General features: G+C 41.8%; 1 long non-coding RNA gene across 1 annotated transcript in view; it reads right to left on the bottom strand.

Moving 5' to 3' along the window:
• Positions 1 to 3,721, bottom strand: part of LOC142101602 (uncharacterized) — a 159,546-nt gene extending 155,825 nt beyond the window's left edge. Inside the window, exons 1-2 of the long non-coding RNA XR_012679068.1 lie at positions 3,642 to 3,721; positions 2,719 to 2,802 (exon numbers count right to left, since the gene is read on the bottom strand). This is a non-coding gene — a long non-coding RNA (uncharacterized LOC142101602). The remainder of the gene's footprint in view (positions 1 to 2,718; positions 2,803 to 3,641) is intronic.
• Positions 3,722 to 17,736: the final 14,015 nt, after the last annotated feature.

Genomic DNA, 17,736 nt, shown 5'->3' with positions numbered 1-17,736 from the left:
CCAACATGCCCTGACATCCCTGGCTTGCTGGGCCCTGTAGTTCCACAAAGAAAAAAGTTTACAAAGCCACAACACCCTCATACAAACCACACATATTTATTAAAAATAATAAACCCCACAATAAAGACACTAACCACCCTTTTTTAAACCACAAGTATTTATTAAAAATAATAAAACCCAAATACTTACCGATGATGTCTTCTTTCTTGATGGCTTGGTCCTGTCCTTAAGTATTTGTAAATCCATCTTGCCGGCTTGCCCCAGTCCCAGCCATTTGTACCTCCATAAGGGAATCTTTTCCAACAGGAACTCTTCGCCCAGAAGGGGCACATATTTGTAACATCCCGACTCTTTAGGCTTGATTGAAGTTCTTAAAAAAAATAAACTTGAGGCCCTGCAAACACCTCCTACCTAGTAGGAGGTCCTAGCTGCAATGCTCTTACGCCGTTTGCGTAAGAGCTAACTACTGTATTATGGTATTTTTCCACGCTAGTGGGGAAATCACATAATACTGTATTTAGCGCTTACGCAAGTAACGTAGAGCATTGCACATGCTCTACGCTACTTGCGTAACCTGTAATACAGTAAATTCAAGGTTTTTTTAAAAAAACTTTTATCTGTTCTTTAACATTTTAACAGCTGCCGGAACTCTGGCAGCAGTATGACAGGTCATTGTAACAGTGATGTGTTTACAACTCACTGTTAGAACACAGGAGAGTTTGCCAAACACAGGAGAGTTAGCTAAACTCGGGAGTGTTTACATCGCTCAAAATCGCCAGAGATGACCAGCGATTTTGAACATGAGTGTCAAAATCGCAGCTTGATACATTTCCAGTTTTTTTAAAATTTGCCGCGATTTAAACACGATGGCAAACTCGCACTTTGATACTTTTACCCCCTGGACTTTAAAGAGACATTTTTACACTTTCACTATATTTTTCATATTTATCATGCAAATGCATAATCACACATTTTGGGGGGAATTCAATTAGCTGCGTTACTCTCGAAAGTAATGCTGCCTGCGCACTATTACCTTTTATACAGTAATTTTAACCCGGTTTTCTGCTTACGACTCCCCAAACAGAAAGCAAAAATCAGCGTTAAAAATGACCATACTAATGGTAATAATGCACACCATTACCGTAGTAACAGCAATAGTGTGCAGGCCGTGTTACCTTCGAGAGTATCACGGCCAATTGAATTCACTCTTTATGTTCATAAAAGTGGAATTCTTGATGCATTCACTGTTGGAGGAAATCACAAATGTTGCTATATTATTGCAGAATGATTGCAGTGTAGTGTAGTGAAGTTGTAGTCAGTTTTCTAGGTAATTGTGCTTTGTGGACGTCCAGCTTTGTGTATTCGACATTTAAATATGTTTTGAAATGATACCTTATGAAGAAACATTACATGATTAACTTAATATTCTTGGTATCTTACTGTAAACAATGTTCCCTTTAATTGTATCCCCCAATTGCTGGAGCAGTAATGATCTGAACAATATTTAACCACTGTATTTGTAATGAGCAATGCTCAGTCTCATCACATGGTATTAATAAACCACAGTAATGAACCAGCAACAATTACAAACATTTAAAGATACGAAAACAGTTGCCAATAAAGCTGTAATAAATATTATACAAGTAAGTCCTCATTTAGAGTTGGATTGAAAGCCATTTGCTCCAACTAAAAGTGTGCTTTAAAGAACTAGTATTTAGCGTTACATATATCACATACTTTCAGAACCTTGCACCTAGAGAGGCAGACCAGGGAAGTTCACTTGCAAATGCAGTACAGTAAGGGCATACACACGCAAGCAAAGCACGCTCCTTAGAGATGCATCCTAGGTAGAATTAATATTTTCTTTACATGTGCCTTTTAGAAGGTGTATCTTTTCATATCCATAAGTCGAGTTCAAGTTTATGTGTTGAGAATGTTTACTATTCTCACTTTTTGTATCGTTAAAAAATAACATAACATAACAAAACAAGACAAAGCAACAAATTTTATTTTCTAAATTCTATTTTTGGTCTATTTACAAAATAATTTGCTAATATATCAACACTGAAATACAAATCATATACGCACAATGCCAGGTGAGCCTGCTTGTACCAATATATAATAAGTAGTTAAATAAAATACACACCCAATAGGTTAACAAAATATCACTTTATCTAAAATAAATTTCTTACATTATGTAATCCACTGGGCATAATATTTTTAATAAAGTGATAAAAGAGATGTCTGAGGAGTCATTATTTAAATATAAACAATGCTTTAACCATTTTTCTGTTTTACTTACTTATTTTATACTAGTGCAATGTAGGAGAGGTCTTAATGAATCTAATACCGTTGTACTGGGAACACTAAAAAGGGACATTCCAATACAGAAGGAAAATAAATAAAAATGTACTAAAAGTACATTTAGGTGAGTTAACTATACAAATATTATATTGTGTATATTTTGAAAAATTATCAATTTAAAAGCAAGTTAAATATCTTACCCTCCACATAAATTTGGAAAATAGATATGAAATCAGCACAAAAAATACTATAAGAAGCCCCCTGGGCCGGTGCTAGGGTTCTCAGCGCCCTAGGCAAAATTTCAAAATACCGCCCCCCCCCCCCCTCCACCCCACCCCAAGACACGCCAAATACCCACTTCCCAGACACTCACACACTTCATTATTGGTAAAAAAAAAAAAAGATAACCCTTACCTTCTACAGCGGTCTGGCTGCCGTGATGTTTCATAGAGAACGTTGTCCAGACTCCACTGCTGTCCAGGGGCAATCACAGGATTTCTAGAGGGGAAGTATCCAAGTATTAGATATGGGAACAAAAACTTGTGAGAATGACCCATCACACTGCTCCCCCTGCAGCACACTGCCCCCCTACTGCTTGACCATGTCCCCCCCTGCAGCATACTGCCCCCTGCTGCTTGACCATGTCCTCTGCCCCCCCCCTGCAGCACCATGTCCTCTGCCCCCCCTGCAGCACCATGTCCTCTCCCCCCCCCGAAGCACCATGTCCTCTCTCCCCCCCGCAGCACCATGTCCTCTGTCCTCCCCCCTGCAGCACCATGTCCTCTCTCCCCCCCTGCAGCCCCATGTCCTCTGTCCCCCCCCCACTGCAGCACCATGATTTGCTTCAAGTCAATAATAGAGCATGAGGTGCCAATAAAATAATTATTTTATCCACAATAGTGTTTAAATCAAAGTTAGAGCATGAAGTGCAAAATAAGTCATTTTTCCACCGCATATTTTGCAAATTAAATATAGAGTATGATGTGGCAAATAGTAATGTTTATATCATTGAAAAAATACTATTTTCCACCTCATGCTCTATATTTAATTTTCAAGCTACGTGGGAGAAAAATTAATATTATTTGCAACTTCATGCTCTATCTATCTAATTATTTTATTGGCACGTCATGCTCTATTATTGACTTTAAGCAAGTCAAATATAGAGCATCAGGTGCAATAAAATAATTATTTTAACCACCATAGTTTTTAAATTGAACATAGACCAAAAAAGGGTGACATAATAATTAAAAATCTCACCCCCAACATTTTTTTTTACTACACACTTTAATTAATTAAATTTAATTAATAATACCCCCCAAAAAAAGATAAATACTTACTGTTTTGGATCCTGAAGGCTGGGAGGCTCTTCTTTAATGGCTGCCCACCGCTCCTCACCTTCTTTACCACAAGGGAGAGGGGTGGAGCAGCCGATGCATGCTGGGAAGGGAGGGGGGTGTTGGGTATTACAAAACTTTATTCACACTGTCTGCCAGCACAGGCGCCGCGGCCGATGGGAAGATCTGACACCTGATCATTGACGTGAGTGATCAGGTGATCAGCTGTGCGATGCGCCGGGCAGCCCGGGCGGGCGGACATTGAAGAAACAGTGTCGGCACCCGGCCGCCGCTGCACCTCTCTCACACTTTTCTCCACTGACTAGATTTTCAAATCTAGTCAGTGGGAGCGGCGCCCTGCAGGTCCCAGCGCCCTAGGCAACTGCCTGAGGCTGCCTAATGGGAGCGCCGGGCCTGCCTGTGGCATAAATGCAACATAAGCAAAATAAAAATGTTGTTGAGCAATGTAATCTAATCTTCTCTGATTTTTTCCACTGTGTTACTTATAATCCGTATAGTACCAATCCATACCCCCACGTTTTCTCCACCTCAGCAGGCAATGCCACAGATGCCCAATCCTTTGCCGTTTATAGACCACATGTCCTTCTCCTCACCTGCTTGTAACCCATATTCCTCCTTCCACACCAGTCTGTGCCTCATACCACCCATCTCACCAATCTGTGCCTCACATGCCCCTCCTGACCTGCTTTACATCTTCTCAGACTGCTGTGCAGCCCATACAATGTACCTTTTGATTAGAGTAGTCAAAGTGACAGATTGACAGCAATTGACAAAAGGGACATGTTGGAGATTTGTTGTGCTTTCTTTCTACTTTAGCCAGAGGACTCTCACCCCTGTTTCTTTTCTGTACGGAAAATGAAGAAGTATGTAAGGGATGCTGTAGAAAGTGAGTGGACGTACTACTTAGAGGGAACATTGGCTGTAGTGTAATGTTCTTCCAATATAATAATTATGAATAAATTAATTTTGGTCAAAGTGCATTATAATATACTATTTACTACAAAATGTTTTTGGCTTCACAACAGTCATTGCTGGGCACACACATTTTGATTATCCATAAATATCATAAACAATGTAAGAAGCCATGAAACATAATCCGCAGATATGTAATTGAAACTCAATTTTCTCCCAAAATGCAAGCTGATAAAGATTTAACAGTATTGACTAATCTGATCATTCATAGACTATCCTTGAAGAAGCCCCATCTGGTTACAGACAAAACATGTAGGTCCCTTTTCATTACACCACCCGATATCAGCAACAACTGCACACTATAGTGAAACTTTCTCTCCACTTAATTATTTAACGTCTTTGCGGAGTTTTCTTTTATCTATAGGAGGTTCTGGGAGTTCCCTCTGCACTGTATCATAATGGCTGCACCTCAACATTCTTTACTGGGCAGTGCAGATAATCTGTTTATTTCCTTAATCTGATCATGTCACTGACATGCATACAGTCATTTTTATGTGCTATTACTTATGTTGGGTACACAAGTTTGTTCTTGGCACAGAAAACTTTCCAGCTGCTTGTGATCAAGTACTTTATACATTGTTTTTTTCTCTATGTCTATATCTGCTAGATGTAACAGTACATAGTTTAAGGTTAACTTTAAGAAAATAATTAATAGTTAATAAGCAAATAACAAATTAGCTTACATTGCACAATTAATAATTAGAAATTTGTCATTTATATATAGTGTAATTTAAGCTAATAAATAGTTTAATTTGAAAAATGTACGGTTCAATATACAACAGCTATATACAATATACACCTGGCTTACTATGTTAAATCACTTATGTGTGCTGCATGAATGGTAAATTCTGGTACAAGGATTTGATGTAATCTGAATGTCAAGGCAGAAAAGAAAAACATATCCTACTCGAAACAGCTGCCAAAAGCAAAATATCATGATTGGTATGAATACTCTGACATATTTTGCAATTTATTCATGAAGTTGGCCTTTGGCAATTTTGTAGACATGTGTTTATTCTAGTTCAGATAAATAAAAACAGTGCACATTAAAAAGTCTGAAAACTTGAAAATAATGCAGTTGCATGTACATATTAGCAGGAGCAAAGCAGGAATATTATAATGGAGAGATGGGAGAAGGTGTTTATTCCAGAGGCATCATTCCTCGAAGTTACACACTATAAATACGATAGCTGTACATACATACAGGAACACATACACATACTTATCAACAGAGATGAGTGAAATATGTCATTGAGTTTCAATTTACCTATTATCATTGTTTCAATGTCTTGCCGGGGGCTAACATTTTACTGTTACTTTAAAATATTTTGGAAATAGAAACAAGCCAATTAGCACGCAGGAAGTCATCATACAGGCTCATCTTTCAATAGCTTTTCATTTTGCTTTGGCTCTATTGGCATTCTAGGCGTTGTAGTTAAAACAATGATCTTAGTTACGATCCCCCTAACGCTGTGCTGATCAACTGGCTGCCCTCTGGCCACACTACTGTCCAAAAGCTGAGCACTTTCACTAATTGCACACGCTTGATTCTTGAAAGGCACAGCAGATGACATTTCAGTTTTGAAACATTTTTTTTTACAAAAAAGCCAAACGATTTCATTCAGAAACTACTGTGGCTTCACTTCCTGGAAACATGATTGTTTCATTGGCTGAAACCACCGTAATTTTCTTGGATGTAATCCCTGAGGCTTCCATTCAATTGAATCTTTAGACTAGATGGAACATGTAATGCCTGTGCAAACATTGAGGTACAGATTTCATGATTGTAGGGGCATTCCAAATAACATAGTAAAAACCTCTAGCTTTTCTCATCTGTATGCAAAATATAACGCAACTGCAAAATTTCTACTTGTGTACAAATGTATCCAAATGTATTTATGTAACAGTATCAATAAATGACAATATCCACAATGAATCCGAAACCTGCAATCTAAATGTGAACAACATATATAGATATAATCATCTCTCATTTATTTATATAGCGCCACCAATTCCGCAGCGCTGTACAGAGAATATTTGTCATTCACATCAGTCCCTGCCCCATCAGAGCTTATAGTCTGAATTCTCTAACGCACAAAGACAATGACACACAGAGTAGTGCTAACTTTGTCAGCAGCCAATTAACCTACTATGTTTTAGTATCTGTGAGGAAAACAGAGCAGCCGGAGGAAACTCACGCAAACATGGGGAGAACATACAACTTCACACAAAAAATATTTTGGAGCATATGTTGAAACAAATATAGAGTGCAAAAAAGCCTGTAATAATTGCACCCAAACAGTGCTGCTCTCACTTAGATATATCCCCTAGAAAAAGTTCCAAACGGGAATATGCTCCATGAAAGATAAAAATAATACATTTAGCACCCAACCTGGTGTGCTTTGAAACCGTGGCCATTCTGCATTTAAAAATATGGCTGTATAAACAGCATAAATCTTCTCTCAATGTGCTTTCCAGGTGTGGCTTGACGGTGAATTAGGAGCCTCCAGGTCAGACAAATGACTCAAAACTCCTGAGGATGTGTTACTGTATAATAGTCCAGAGTTCAATACCACCAATAAAAATGTAATCTCCCTAGGTCCTGTTGTCGAATGGTGGTCTGCGGTCCACTGTGTCTTTCTCTTTAGAGAGGTAATGCCACTGACCCCATTCAGTACCCCAACCAACACAAGACCCCATAATAAGCTAGACACTTTTAAATGCATGATAATTTTATTGGAGGAAATAGAAACAACTACAGAGGAATTTGGTGGGGAGGAGGACAAAGGATAGTTGCAAAGGGAAATGCAGAGGGATGTACTTACTAAGCAAAACAAATATTTAATCATAATTGATACTATATTTGAATTAAGGTAAGACACAACAATAGATTATAATTATATTACCCTTATCTAAGAAATGTAATAATTAAACCAGTGAAAATGTCTCATCTTTGCAGTTGCTGTCCTTGACAGAATTAGGGGTTAGAATGTTCATTATAATCTTGTTGTCCATCATCACAGAGCAGATCCTGAATATATCCTTGTATCCTTTTGCTTGATCCTTAATAGTACCTATCTGCTTAGCTGACTTATTCATTAATGGTACTACTTATGTCTTTGAAGAGCATTAAAGTTGCTGTAAGTTCCCAGTCTATACCTTCCTGCTTTTGTCCAAGGTGGCTCTGAAACGACTCGTCTGCTGCTCTTAGTGTCTCTCTAGTTATGGATCACTACTGGATGAGGCTGTGGCTTACTCCCTACTCGTTCTGATCCTGTTCTGTTGGTCCCTATCTCTTGCTGTTTCTGTCTATCTCCTATCAATATTCCCCCTTAATCCTTGTTACTTTTCACTCTGCCCATAATAGGCAGCCTGACAAATAAAAGGTATTTAACATAATGGACATTTTTTTTACTAACATAAGGGCCTATTTATGAAAAGTGGGAAAAGAATGATTTTTTTTTTTAAAGACCTTTATTGAACCTTAGGAACACACAATAAAATACATACATGTAATTACAGCAAGGGATTACATAAATCTACTTAGGCACATGGAACAATAATGTGTTTCTAAGAGCATGGTAACATAGACATTTTATACAGCAGAAACCTAGGATGTTGTGAGGGGGAGAGAGGATAGAGAGGGAAAAGAGGTTGGGCAATGGAGCCAGGAGGGACACATCCAATCCTAGATCCTACCAAGTGAGAGAGAAAGCTCTATACAAACAGAATGCAGACCATGGACCCTAGAAGAGAGGAGTTTAAATATCTTTTCTGCAGAGAAAGTTAGAGAGCTTTCAAATGTCAAGAGAGTCATCAAACTCATCTTCCTATGGCTGCCAGACTGTGGTGAAAGAAATCACCAAGTGATGGTAGACTTTCCAAATATGATTAATCATCACAGCAAGTGCAGTGGGTAAGGGTTCTTCCATATTTACACCATGAGGCAAGTGGTATCCTTTAGGATATGTGGATACATTTGTTTCTATGATATGTCTGGTGGTACCATGGGTTAGCAGGGTAAGTAGGAGGTGTTTTTGTGCATGGTATACTCAGCTGCCTAGGCAACTCATCTGCAGGGGAATAGATGACCTACTGCTTTGTCTGGCCAGCCTCAGCCAAGAGACAACTAGCGAATCCTGCAACTGAAAGCCCTGATTTGGGGTTTGAGTTCCAGTAAAATTGAAAAAAAAAAAAATAGGTAAAAAAATCTAAAAATGTAAAAAAAAAAAATCTTAAAATCTTTACATATTCAAAAAGTGCTTTATTCAAAACATTCAGAGATTGTGATAACACAAAAAGTATTGTGACGTTAAATGTAACAAAGTCATGTTTGTTAAATAGGTTTTTCCATGCAGTGCAGTGCTACTGCTGGTGGTAACCCCTTGAACCCCTTGAATGTATAGGACAAAGCGATAAAAAGCCATATTGCTGGTGAAAACACCTGACACGAATGGTAGACAGAGATCTCTGAATTGATTAATAGTTGACAGGCTGCAACAGCATACCCAAGCAGTTTAGGGCTGCCAGGGCTTACTGGGACTGTAGAGCACCAGCAGAAAATGCTGAAATCTGTCTTTGAACTATTTATTACCCCACTGGGCACATGCGTTGAGAAGAACTCTAGTACTTCAATATGGCCTTAGCTTTTCTAAAAGTTGGGGCAATTGGCGCTACCAGGCTAGGCAATGAGCGCTAAAAGGGGGGGGCAATTGGCGCTACCAAGCTAGGCAATGAGTGCTGGTGCTGGGAGCATTTTTTGGGGGGTGATGTAGGGTTTTATATTAACTTCAAACCTTTTTATTTAACTGCAATTAGCTTCATTAGCATGAACCTTTCCTCCTGGGGTAGAATACCCACAATATGATATGTTTCTGACAGGTTTAGCTGTAGCTGTCTTTGCTTCTAAGTAGAATGCTTTTACTGTACTTGGCCTAGGATGCATTTTTCATGTGCAAGCACTGTTCAAATAAGCATATTTTATGTTTAAACCCTGGCATTTCACCCTACCACTAAATGAGCCCCTAAATGACTAACAATATTTTACTTACTGACAAGCTTGCCAACAATTATTAAACTATGTGACTAACTAGTCTATATCTCTACTTTACTTCTTTTGAATCAGTTGTTCTGTAATTCACCTGTCTGTCTGTTCTCTTCCTATCTTCCACACTGTTACTCTACCTTTCATCATTTCAATATTTCAATTGTATCCTGTACTTCTCTTGTACCTTCTTACTGGCTCCTGCGCCTTGTCAGTACTTATCACTAGAGATGAGCGCACTCGCATTTCCTGAATCCGAGCCCACCCGAAGGTTGCCGATCCGAGTCGGATCCGAGACAGATCCGGGTATTGGCGCCAAATGAAAACTTGAAACCGAGGCTCGGAGTCATAATCCCGCTGTCGGATCTTGCGATACTCGGAACCTATAAATTCCCCGCTAGTCGCCGCCATCTTCACTCGGGCATTGATCAGGGTAGAGGGAGGGTGTGTTAGGTGGTCCTCTGTCCTGGCAGATCTCATGCTGTGCTGTTTAGTTCTGTGCTGTGCTGTTTAGTTCTGTGCTGTGCTGTGCTGTGTCCTGCAGTATCAGTCCAGTGGTGCTGTGTGCTGTGCTCTGTCAATTTTGAGTTCAGTGGTGCAGCTGGGTCCTGTGCTGTGTCCTGTTCAGTCCAGTGGTCCTGTGTCCTGTGCTCTGTGCTTCTAAGGGCATAGTTCTTATTTCCCCAATATTCCCAAGTGTTTAAAAAATTAAAAAATAGTTATAAAAAAAAATACAAAAATCTAATTACATTTTTTTTTAAGTACAACAAAATTTGCAAAACCAATCCTGCAGTATAAGCCCATTGGTACTGCAATATTACCAAGTTCACTGATTCAGCAGTATAAGTCCAGTGGTACTGATATATTACAAAGTTCACTGATTCAGCAGTATAAGTCCAGTGGTACTGATATATTACAAAGTTCTCTGATTCAGCAGTATAAGTCCAGTAGTACTGATATATTACAAAGTTCACTGATTCAGCAGTATAAGTCCAGTGGTACTGCTATTACAAAGTTCACTGATTCAGCAGTATAAGTCCAGTGGTACTGAAATATTACAAAGTTCACTGATTCAGCAGTATAAGTCCAGTGGTACTGCTATTACAAAGTTCACTGATTCAGCAGTATAAGTCCAGTGGTACTGCTATTACAAAGTTCACAGATTCAGCAGTATAAGTCCAGTGGTACTGATATATTACAAAGTTCACTGATTCAGCAGTATAAGTCCAGTGGTACTGAAATATTACAAAGTTCACTGATTCAGCAGTATAAGTCCAGTGGTACTGCTATTACAAAGTTCACTGATTCAGCAGTATAAGTCCAGTGGTACTGCTATTACAAAGTTCACTGATTCAGCAGTATAAGTCCAGTGGTACTGCTATATTACAAAGTTCACTGATTCAGCAGTATAAGTCCAGTGGTACTCTCCTGTGCCGCATATAATTTTTAAAGGCTTTGCCGAGTGTGTGTGGCTTAGGGGTACGCTCTCTTGTGCTACATATAATGGGAAACCAAAATTTGGAGTATAAAGTAGGGAAAGATCAAGACCCACTTCCTCCTAATGCTGAAGCTGCTGCGACTAGTCATGACATAGACGATGAAATGCCATCAACGTCGTCTGGCAAGCCCAATGCCCAATCTCCTAGTACAGGGCATGAAAAATCCAAAAAGCCCAAGTTCTCAAAAAATAGCAAAAAGAGAAACTTAAAATCATCTGAGGAGAAACGTAAAGTTGGCAATACGCCATTTACGACACGTAGTGGCAAGGAACGGCTTAGGCCCTGGCCCGTGTTCATGACTAGTGGTCCAGCTACACCCAAGGATCTAAGCCCTCCTCCTCCCCCCCCTACAAAAAATTTAAGAGAGTTATGCTGTCAGCAACAACAACAAAACAGCAAAGAACTCTGCCTTCTAAACAGATGTGTCACTCACCAGACTGTGAGTGCTTCTTCCCGTGTGTTTAGGAACCGTGGCCATCCACCATCCTGAGGGTCTGCGCATGCGCAGCCCTTTCAAAACCTTCAGTACCTGTTCCTTTAACTTAATTGGCTGATCATGCAACACTCCCTATTTAAAGTACCTGCTGTCCATACCTCGTTGCCTGATTTGGAGTCTCATTCCCCATGAGCCTCTGAAGGTGTTCCTGTGTTTCCTCGTGTATTCAGCGCTGCTGATTCCTGTGGTTTCCAGACCACTTCTACTCCTGTGGTTTCCAGACCAATTCAACTCTCCTGTGTTTCATCGTGACTGTTAGCTGATTCCTATCCGCTGCCTCCTTGCACTACAGTCTTCAGACCACTTCAACTCTGCTGTGTTTCATCGTGACTGTTAGCGGATTCCTATCCGCTGCCTCCGTGCACTACAGTCTTCAGACCACTTCAACTCTCCTGTGTTTCATCGTGACTGTTAGCTGATTCCTATCCGCTGCCTCCGTGCACTACAGTCTTCAGACCACTTCAACTCTCCTGTGTTTCATCGTGACTGTTAGCTGATTCCTATCTGCTGCCTCCGTGCGCTACAGTCTTCAGCTCATCTCAACTCTCCCGTGTTTCCTCGAGACTGCTACAACTGATTCCTATCCGCTGCTCTCCGTGCTCAACAGTTCCAGCTCAGCTCTAATCTCCCATGTTTCATCGTGGCTGCACCTGCTGGTTGCTATCCGCTACCTCTGTGTACCTGCAGAGTCCTGCTGGCTGCTACTCCTCAGTTCTACTCGTGTCTGCAGCAGCTGATCTGCTCTCCGTGCTTCTCAGTGTTCCTGCTGGTCTCTACTCGACAGTCTGCATCGGATCTGCGCCTCACTGCTTTCATCTCGTCTAGACCATCGCTACCCTTCAGGGTCCTCCAGGAGTCCAGTTCTACATACTACTGCTTCCTGAGTATTTGTTCCCCTGCTGGTCTCCTTACCTGTGTGCTGCACCTACTTGATTACCGCTTCACCCTCCAGGGACTTCGCATCCTGCCGGCCTCCAGCCGTTCAGGTATCTCTGCACTCCTGTCTGACAGCCTGCTCCTGAACCACGGTATGCATACTTCTCATTGACTGTGCTGGTGTATTGCATATCTTGCTGGACTGAGTTGTTCTACTCTGGAGCTTACTATCCGCTGAGACTTTTGCCATCATTGACTGTGTTATCTTTTGCCCGGATAGTTTCTATGACTTTGTATTATTGCAGAGCTGTTCAGTCATTACTATATTGTGCATGTCATTGTGGATCAAGTTCAAGGTGTCCGTGTATCCTCTGTATTGCAGTCTCTCCCCGTGCTCCTCCTCACATATATATTCAGTGGTACAACTTGCTAGAGGCAGACCACTGATTCCTGTTTCCAGTGTCACCTGTTCCAGTCTCCTCTCACATAGCAGTGGTACAACTTGCTAACGCAGACCACTGACTCCCCGGATACCTTCACCTGGATCCCATTCCTTCACCCAGACAGCGGTATAACTTGCTACACGCAGACCGCTGACTCTCATCACCTCCTCGTTTCTGTTGGACATTCCTCCTCACTATAGCAGTGGTACAACTTGCTACCGCAGACCACTGACTACCCTCACGTGTCCTTTGTCCATTCAGTTCCTCGTGTATTTCTACATATATATTACCAGTGCTGCTAGTCATAGACTTTCCCGAGCATCTCTATTATCTGCTGTCTCCTGTTCCGTGATCACCCCGCTACCAGAGTACCATATTACCACCTATACTGCTCTGGTAAGCTTATCACCTGGTGATCCCTGGGTAAAGACTCCTAGTGCCCGTGACAGTAAGATCAGGCCATGACAGACCCAGATACGGAACCTACAGCCAAAGAGATGCTGCAGCATCTGGTCACCCGTGTGGAGCAACAGGATGCTCGCCAACAGCTGTTACTTCAATGCTACCAGTCGTTAGCCTCCCAAGGAACATCTGGACAGACCGTTACAGCTAATGTTGAAGCTCCTGTGCTTTCCTCCGTTTCCCCAGTGCCATCCCAGGTGTCTACAGCTCCCACGCTACACCTGCCTACTCCGTCAAAGTACGATGGAGACCCCAAAACTTGTAGGGGTTTTCTCAACCAATGCTCAGTTCATTTTGAGCTCCAACCTCAAAATTTTTCTACCCATCGTTCCAGAGTGGCCTATCTTATCTCATTGTTTTCTGGACAAGCTCTGGCTTGGGCCTCCCCTCTGTGGGAGAGAAACGATCCTGTATTACAAGATAGTGCCAAATTCATTTCTATGTTCCGAAGTGTGTTCGATGAACCAGATCGTGTGACCTCCGCTGCTTCCAGCATTCTTCGTTTACGTCAGGGTTCTCATACAGTAGGCCAGTACGTCATTCAATTTAGGATATTAGCCTCTGAACTTCAGTGGAACACTGAAGCATTAATTGCCGCCTTCTGGCAGGGGCTCTCCGATAAAATTAAAGATGCACTGACTACCCAAGAGCTTCCTACGTCATTAGAAGATTTGATCTCTCTTTGCCATCGTGTAGACATGAGGTTTCGTGAAAGAGAATCTGAGAAAACAACTTCAGTTAAAGCACCTCTTCGCTCAACCCCTCAATTTCGTCCAGCTTCACCTTCTGTGATTCCCATGGAGATAGGACGTTCCAAATTAACTTTAGAGGAGAGGAACCGAAGAGTAAAGAATAGACTTTGTATCTATTGTGCTGATTCCACACATATGCTCAGTTCTTGCCCTAAGAAATCGGGAAATGCCAGGCCCTAACTAGTTCTGGAGAGGTGAAGTTAGGGTCCCTGGAGTCCTCTCCATCTTCTACGAAATTAAAAGTCTGCGCTTTTGATGTTACGATTTCCTTTGCTACCAAATCCTTTGAGTCTCAAGCACTGATTGATTCTGGAGCGGCAGGAAATTTCATTTCTAAATCCCTAGTGAATCAATGGTCCCTACCAGTGATTACTTTGAAAACACCGATTACTGTGACTGCTATAGATGGATCACGTCTCATCAATGGTCTCATCACCCAGAGTACGTCTCCAGTAACGCTTCAGATTGGTGTGCTACACCATGAAGAGATTTCGTTTTTAATTCTTCCTGTTACGACAAGTCCGATTGTCTTAGGCCTTCCATGGCTTCAATGTCATTCTCCCCAGATTGACTGGCGCACTCCTCAAGTTACGTCTTGGGGAGCTGAATGTCATCATCGTTGTCTTTCTCAAGTCATTCCTCTTAAAATACAGCAATCTTCCATCTCATCTTCCTCACCGGGACTCCCTTCTCAGTATGCTTCATTTGCCGATGTTTTTGATAAAGCTCAGTCTGAACGTCTTCCTCCTCATCGTTCATGGGATTGTCCGATCGATCTTCTACCTGGCAAGACTCCTCCTAGGGGTCGGGTCTATCCACTTTCGTTACCTGAAACTCAAGCTACATCTGATTACATCCAGGAGAATCTCCAGCGAGGGTTTATTCGACCTTCCACCTCTCCCGCTGGAGCCGGGTTCTTCTTCGTAAAAAAGAAGGATGGATCACTACGCCCCTGCATAGATTTTCGTGGATTAAATGCCATTACTATTAAAAATCGGTATCCCATTCCGTTGATCACTGAGTTATTTGATCGCATCAAGGGAGCTCGGATCTTTACCAAGTTGGATCTTCGTGGTGCCTATAATTTAATTAGAATCCGGCCCGGTGACGAATGGAAGACAGCGTTCAACACCAGAGATGGGCATTATGAATATCTAGTAATGCCTTTCGGGTTGTGTAATGCCCCCGCTGTTTTCCAGGGCTTCGTTAATGAGATCTTTCGGGACTTGTTATATGTATGTGTCGTTGTCTACCTGGACGACATATTGATCTTTTCACAGGACCTGCCTTCTCATCATCAACATGTGGCAGAGGTCCTTTCCAGACTCCGGAAAAATTCATTATTCTGCAAACTAGAAAAATGTTCATTCGAGTTGCCCCAGATTCCATTTTTGGGGTATATTGTTTCCGGAGTTGGCCTGAAAATGGATCCAGAAAAGGTGAATGCTGTATTACATTGGCCCCAGCCAACTACTCTTCGTGCTATCCAGCGTTTTTTAGGTTTTGCCAATTACTATAGACGCTTCATTCAAGACTTCTCGTCCATTGCATCTCCTATTGTGGCCCTGACTCGTAAAGGGGCCAATACTAAGCAATGGTCATCCGAGGCCCTCCAAGCCTTTCAATTTCTTAAAGAGTCCTTCTCCTCTGCTCCCATTCTTCGACAGCCTGATGTGACACTTCCCTTCTTCCTAGAAGTAGATGCCTCTAATGTGGGCTTAGGAGCCATTCTCTCCCAACGCTCGGAGCAACAAAAATTCCATCCTTGTGCCTTTTACTCTCGGGGTCTCCTGCCTGCGGAGAAAAATTACACTATCGGGGACAAGGAGTTGCTGGCTATCAAAGTTGCATTAGAGGAGTGGAGATACTTATTGGAAGGAGCTCGTCACCCTGTGACGATTTTCACGGATCATAAGAACTTGTCATACCTACAGTCTGCCCAATGCTTGAATCCTCGTCAAGCAAGATGGTCTCTTTTCTTTTCCCGTTTCCAATTAATCATAACCTTCAAACCAGCTGCCAAGAACAAGAAAGCTGACGCTCTATCTCGAGCTTTTGTGACGTCCTCTGACGTTGAAGAGGTTTCCAACCATTCTATACTAGACCCCAAATGTATCTCGCTGGCTGCTTCTTCCACTAAAGTGCTACCATTTGGGAAGACCCTCGTGCCTCCTACTCTTAGGAGGAAAATCCTTTTGTGGTTCCATTCTTCTCGTTTTTCTGGACATGCTGGTGAACGCAAGACCTTTGAGATTCTCTCTCGAAGTTACTGGTGGCCCTCGTTGAGGAGAGACGTCAAAGAGTTTGTTGCTTCTTGTGAATTGTGTTCTCATTTTTAATCCTCCCGCAGAACTCCAGCGGGGTTGCTGCAACCACTACCCATTCCGTCCAAGCCCTGGACCCATATTAGTATGGACTTTGTTACTGATCTGCCATCTAGTAAAAATTGTAATACTATTTGGGTAGTGGTAGACAGATTTTCGAAGATGGCTCATTTTGTCCCTTTGTCTGGTTTGCCTTCCTCGTCTACTCTGGCTGAACATTTCGTTAAGGAAATCTTTCGTATTCATGGATGTCCGTCTGAGATTGTGTCAGATAGAGGAGTACAATTCGTTTCCAGATTCTGGCGGCCCTTTGTAAAACCTTGGGCAAACGATTAGCACTCTCATCTTCTTACCATCCGCAATCAAACGGACAAACTGAACGGGTCAATCAAGATCTCGAGACCTTTATAAGGATGTTCTCATCAGCCAATCAAGACAACTGGGTAGAATTGCTTCCTTGGGCTGAATTCGCTCATAACAACATGTACCATGAGTCATCGTCCAAAACTCCATTCTTTGTGGTTTACGGTCACCATCCGTCTTTTCCGGAATTTCCTGCCCTCCTTCCCACCCAAGTTCCTGCTGTAGAGACTGTTTGTCAGACCTTCAAAAATATTTGGTCTCAGGTCAAAACCTGTTTAAAGAAGACATCTGCCAAATATAAGTCTTTCGCAGATAAGAAGAGGCGGGCTATTCCACCACTGAAAATTGGAGATCGTGTCTGGTTATCTACCAAAAATATTCGTTTGAAGGTCCCATCTATGAAATTCGCTCCCCGTTTTATTGGTCCATATAGGATCATTCAAGTGATAAATCCAGTTTGTTTCAAACTTCTACTTCCTAAGAACCTTCGTATTTCCAATGCCTTCCATGTGTCCTTGCTCAAACCTCTCATCATCAACCGTTTCTCGGCTCCTCCTTCAGCACCTCAGCCAGTTCAAGTTCCTCAGGAGGAAGATTTCGAGATTACTCATGTATTGGACGCAAAAATTTCGCGAGGAGTTCTCCGTTTCCTCGTTCATTGGAAGGGCTTTGGTCCTGAGGAGCGTTCATGGATCAAAGCTGAAGATCTCAACGCCCCAGCTCTTCTTAAGAAGTTTTATTCCAAAAATCCGGACAAGCCCGGTTCCAGGCGTTCTGTGCCCACCTTTAAAAGGGGGGGTACTGTCACTCACCAGACTGTGAGTGCTTCTTCCCGTGTGTTTAGGA

The sequence above is a fragment of the Mixophyes fleayi genome, chromosome 9 (assembly GCF_038048845.1).
Source record: "Mixophyes fleayi isolate aMixFle1 chromosome 9, aMixFle1.hap1, whole genome shotgun sequence".
NCBI classification, from domain to species: Eukaryota; Metazoa; Chordata; class Amphibia; order Anura; family Limnodynastidae; genus Mixophyes; species Mixophyes fleayi.
This window is presented reverse-complemented; position numbering and strand designations above follow the sequence as displayed.